Below are 5,706 nucleotides of genomic sequence, written 5' to 3'. Positions count from 1 at the left end.
AAGTGGTGGTACCAAGTTGGTTCGTCATCTACAAACTCATCGGGTCCATTATCTAAATTCCAATTGTGAATGACGCAACAAGCAATAACCACCTTGGGTTGTGATTTCAAGGGTACGAAAGGTCTATTACTAAGAATCTTGAAACGATTCTTAATAGCTGCAAAGGCTCGCTCGACCGTTGTCCTTAGTGAGGAATGACGGTCGTTGAACATCTCTTTTGGACAGGTTGGATGATTCGGACCATGGAACTACTGTAGATGATAGCGAACACCTCGATAGGGTGGCAATATGCCCGGCCTGGTGGCATACCCAGCATCAGCCAAATAAAATTTTCCTACATACATAGTTGAATACCACCTTAAGTTAATTTTCTATGTTTAAACTAAAAAACAATTTTTTAAATGTGCAATTACCTTCTGGAATTTTGAGACCGTTTGGACGAGATAGGGCATCATGCAATACAGCAGAATCATGAGTAGATCCCTCCCACCCTGCTAGAACATACGTGAATCTAAGATCGAAATCCACGGCAGCTAGGACATTTTGTGTGGGATATGGCTTGCGGCCCCTAAACCTGTCCACATATTTTGAAGGCACACGTGCCCTAATATGGGTGCCATCTACTGCCCCTATACATCCCTACACTAGTAGAAAAGGGGGCAATGGTCCAGGCCGGGTCAGCCCATTAGTCCCGGTTCAATCCAGAACCGGGACCAATGGGGGCATTGGACCCGGTTCGTGAGCCCCGGGGGCCGGCCGGGCCACGTGGGCCATTGGTCCCGGTTCGTCTGGACCTTTTGGTCCCGGTTGGTGGGACGAACCGGGACCAATGTGCCTTGCTCCTGGCCCACCACCATTGGTCCCGGTTGGTCGTCTGAACCGGGACCAAAGGCTTCCCTTTAGTCCCGGTTCAAGCCACGAACCGGGCCCAATTAGTTGCCTATATATACCCCGCGAGCAGAGCACTCTCACTGCTCTGTTTTTCGTGGCATGCGAGGAGGGAGCTTTGTGGTGCTCTAGCTCACCTCCTATGCACACGAGGTGTTCGATGGAATGCCCGAGCCGCACTACTTAAGCTTTCTCCTCTTCAAGCTCCACCTCCAAGCTCCATTTTCCTCAATATTTGTCTAGGTTTAGCGGTCCGTCACGTCCCGTCCCCGTCTTCACCGCCGTCGATCGCCCGCGCCGATCTCGTCGCCGGCACCACCGTGGTGAGCCTCTTACTTGTATGTTTATATAGATACTTGTATAATTTTCTTACTTTTATTATTGCATCTTATATAGTGCGATGGTTTTGGTATCCGCCCCCGTCGGCCCTCGTCCTGTCTATGATTCGGATGTGGTATATATTATCTTTTCATAACTATTGGTTCATTTATTATTTATGACAATTATGCCGACCAACGTGACATAGATTTTATTTATCTAGGAGGTTGTTGAACCGGAAATTCCAACCGACCCTATTGTCGAGAGGTTAAATTTAGTTGAAGAAGAAAACAATTTGTTGAAGGAAAAAATTAGAAAAATTGAGGAGGAGAAGATGATATTGGAGTTGCATGTTGCGGATGTCGTCGATGATCACAAGATCAAGATGGATGAAATGCGCTTGAAGATTAGAAAGATTAGAAAATATGTCATTCATACCGAGGCTTGGTATCATTATGCCGTTGGATCAGTTGTTACATTGGTTGCGATTATGATCGCATTTGTTTTCACATTGAAATGTTTTACATAGTTTTAGTGTATGGTTTAATTAATTTAGATGCTCTGCAGAGCTTTATGTTGTTAGATGATAACTATGTATGTACTTTAGTTTTAGTGTGATGATGAACTTCTATTAATTTGGTTTTAGTGTTCTGTAATGATTTTTGACACACTTAATTATATATAATGCACGCAGATGAACCGGCAATGGATGTACGGTTCAAGACACACCTCCGAGTACATTAAGGGCGTGCATGATTTTCTCGAAGTGGCTGAGGCAAACAAGCAGAATGGTTTTATGTGTTGTACATGCCCTATATGTGGGAATACGAAGTCTTACTCTGACCGGAAAATCCTCCACACCCACCTGCTTTACAAGGGTTTCATGCCACACTATAATGTTTGGACGAGGCACGGAGAAATAGGGGTTATGATGGAAGACGGCAAAGAAGAAGAGTACGATGACAACTATGTGCCCCTTGAATACGGTGATGGTACTGAACATCAAGAGGAACCAGACGATGTGCACGATGGTGCTGCAACGGGCGAAGCTGCTGAAGATCAAGAGGAACCAGACGATGTGCCCGATGATGATGATCTCCGCCGGGTCATTGTCGATGCAAGGACGCAATGCGAAAGTCAAAAGGAGAAGCTGAAGTTCGATCGTATGTTAGAGGACCACAAAAAAGGGTTGTACCCCAATTGTGAAGATGGCAACACAAAGCTCGGTACCGTACTGGAATTGCTACAGTTGAAGGCAGAGAATGCTGTGCCTGACAAAGGATTTGAGAAGCTACTGAAAATATTGAAGAAGAAGCTTCCAAAGGATAACGAATTGCCCGACAGTACATACGCAGCAAAGAAGGTCGTATGCCCTCTAGGATTGGACGTGCAGAAGATACATGCATGCCCTAATGACTGCATCCTCTACCGCGGTGCGTACAAGGATCTGAACGCATGCCCGGTATGCGGTGCATTATGGTATAAGATCAGACGAGATGACCCTGGTGATGTTGACGGCGAGCCCCCCAGGAAGAGGGTTCCTGCGAAGGTGATGTGGTATGCTCATATAATACCATGGTTGAAACGTCTGTTCAGAAACGGAGAGCATGCCAAGTTGATGCGATGGCACAGTGAGGACCGTAAGAAAGACGGGAAGTTGAGAGCACCCGCTGACGGGTCGCAGTGGAGAAAAATCGAGAGAAAGTACTGGGATGAGTTTGCAAGTGAGCCAAGGAACGTATGGTTTGCTTTAAGCGCGGATGGCATTAATCCTTTCGGGGAGCAGAGCAGCAATCACAGCACCTGGCCCATGACTCTATGTATGTATAACCTTCCTCCTTGGATGTGCATGAAGCGAAAGTTCATTATGATGCCAGTTCTCATCCAAGGCCCTAAGCAACCCGGCAACGACATTGATGTGTACCCAAGGCCATTAGTTGAAGAACTTTTACAACTGTGGAATGGAAACGGTGTACGTACGTGGGATGAGCACAAACAGGAGGAATTTAACCTAAAGGAGTTGTTGTTCGTGACCATCAATGATTGGTCCGCTCTCAGTAACCTTTCAGGACAAACAAACAAGGGATACCACGCATGCACGCACTGTTTACTTGACACCGATAGTATATACCTGGCAAGCTGCAGGAAGAATGTGTACCTGGGCCATCGTCGATTTCTTCCGACCAACCATCAATGTCGAAAGAAAGGCAATCATTTCAAAGGCGAGGTAGATCACCGGAAGAAGCCCGCCATACGTACCGGTGATCACGTACTTGCTATGGTCAATGATTTACACGTAATCTTTGGAAAGGGTCCCGGCGGACTAGCTGTTCCGAGTGACGCTGGGGGACACGCACCCATGTGGAAGAAGAAATCTATATTTTGGGACCTACCCTACTGGAAAGACCTAGAGGTCCGCTCTTGGATCGACGTGATGCACGTGACGAAGAACCTTTGCGTGAACCTGCTAGGCTTCTTGGGCGTGTATGGGAAGACAAAAGATACAACTGAGGCACGGGAGGACCTGCAACGTTTGCACGAAAAAGACGGCATGCCTCCAAAGCAGTATGAAGGTCCTGCCAGCTATGCTCTTACCAAAGAAGAGAAGGAAATCTTCTTTGAATGCCTGCTTAGTATGAAGGTCCCGACTGGCTTCTCGTCGAATATAAAAGGAATAATAAATATGGCAGAGAAAAAGTTTCAGAACCTAAAGTCTCATGACTGCCACGTGATTATGACGCAACTGCTTCCGGTTGCATTGAGGGGGCTTCTACCGGAAAACATCTGATTAGCCATTGTGAAGCTATGTGCATTCCTCAATGCAATCTCTTAGAAGGTGATCGATCCAGAAATCATACCAAGGCTAAGGAGTGATGTGGTGCAATGTCTTGTCAGTTTCGAGCTGGTGTTCCCACCATCCTTCTTCAATATCATGACGCACGTCCTAGTTCATCTAGTTGACGAGATTGTCATTCTGGGCCCCGTGTTTCTACACAATATGTACCCCTTTGAGAGGTTCATGGGAGTCCTAAAGAAATATGTCCATAACCGCGCTAGGCCAGAAGGAAGCATCTCCATGGGCCATCAAACAGTGGATGTCATCGGGTTTTGTGTTGACTTCATTCCTCGCCTTTAGAAGATAGGTCTCCCTCAATCGCGGTATGAGGGAAGACTGACTGGAAAAGGCACGCTTGGAAGGGACTCAATAATATGCAGGGACGGATATTCTTGGTCTCAAGCACGCTACACAGTTCTACAGAACTCTACCTTGGTGACCCCATATGTCGATGAACACAAGAACAGTCTGCGCTCCAAACACCCGGAGCAGTGCGACGACTGGATTACATGTGAACACATCAGGACTTTCAGCAGTTGGTTGGAAGCACGTCTTAGAGGTGACAACACTGTTTGTGATGAGCTGTACTTGTTGTCCAGGGGACCATCTTCGACTGTTACGATTTGGAAAGGATACGAGATAAATGGGAATACATTTTACACGATTGACCAAGATCAAAAGAGCACCAACCAAAACAGCGGTGTCCGCTTTGATGCAACAACCGAGAGGGGAAAGGACACATATTATGGTTACATAGTGGACATATGGGAACTTGACTACGGACATGATTTTAAGGTCCCTTTGTTTAAGTGCAAATGGGTCAATCTGTCAGGAGGCGGGGTACAGGTAGACCCACAGTACGGAATGACAACAGTAGATCTGGAAAATCTTGGATACACTGAGAAACCGTTCGTCCTAGCCAATGATGTGGCACAGGTTATCTATATGAAGGACATGTCTACCAGACCGAGAAAGAGAAAAGATAAGGAAGCGAATACATCATACGATGAGCCAAAGCGCCACATAGTTCTTTCAGGAAAAAGGAACATCGTGGGAGTGGAGGACAAGACAGACATGTCTGAAGATTATGAAAAGTTTCATGAAATTCCTCCCTTCAAAGTCAAGGCTGACCCCAGCATCCTGATAAACGATGAAGATTATCCATGGTTACAGCGCAATAAGCAAATGACACAAGCGAAGAAAAAGTGAAGACTTTCTCCCGCAACTATTATGATGATACCATGCCAACTTTGTAACTGACGAGTATGATACCATTGTCCGTTTTGTATATGCACATGCTATGTGTGGGTCAATTTATGATACCATGCCAACTTTCAACTTTTTCAGAGTTCATTTGAAATGCTTTAATGTCTTATGGATCGGCCCTCGTAATAATTAAAAATAGCAACAATAAGTATTTTGTTATAAGTAGAAACAAAATAAAATAAATAAAGCAAGAAAGAAAACAAAAAAAATAAAAAAATGTTTTCAAATTTGAAAAGTAATAGCACTAAAAGAAAGTTTATAATTTTCCTAAAACTAAAAGCAAAAAGAATTAAAAAATAAAGCAAAAAACAAAAGAAAATAAATAATGCAGAAAACAAAACAAAAAAACAACAATAAGCATTTTGTTGTAAGTAGAAACAAAATAAAATAAATAAAGC

The 5,706-nt window shown here is 44.7% G+C and overlaps 1 long non-coding RNA gene across 1 annotated transcript in view; it reads right to left on the bottom strand.

Moving 5' to 3' along the window:
- Positions 1–500: 500 nt before the first annotated feature.
- Positions 501–5,706, bottom strand: part of LOC119325159 — an 11,845-nt gene continuing 6,639 nt past the window's right edge. Inside the window, exon 3 of the long non-coding RNA XR_005157366.1 lies at positions 501–639. This is a non-coding gene — a long non-coding RNA (uncharacterized LOC119325159). The remainder of the gene's footprint in view (positions 640–5,706) is intronic.

This window comes from Triticum dicoccoides, chromosome 6B (genome assembly GCF_002162155.2).
Source record: "Triticum dicoccoides isolate Atlit2015 ecotype Zavitan chromosome 6B, WEW_v2.0, whole genome shotgun sequence".
Classification (NCBI taxonomy): domain Eukaryota; kingdom Viridiplantae; phylum Streptophyta; class Magnoliopsida; order Poales; family Poaceae; genus Triticum; species Triticum dicoccoides.
The sequence above is the reverse complement of the archived record's forward strand: the minus strand, read 5'-3'. Positions and strand labels throughout refer to the sequence as shown.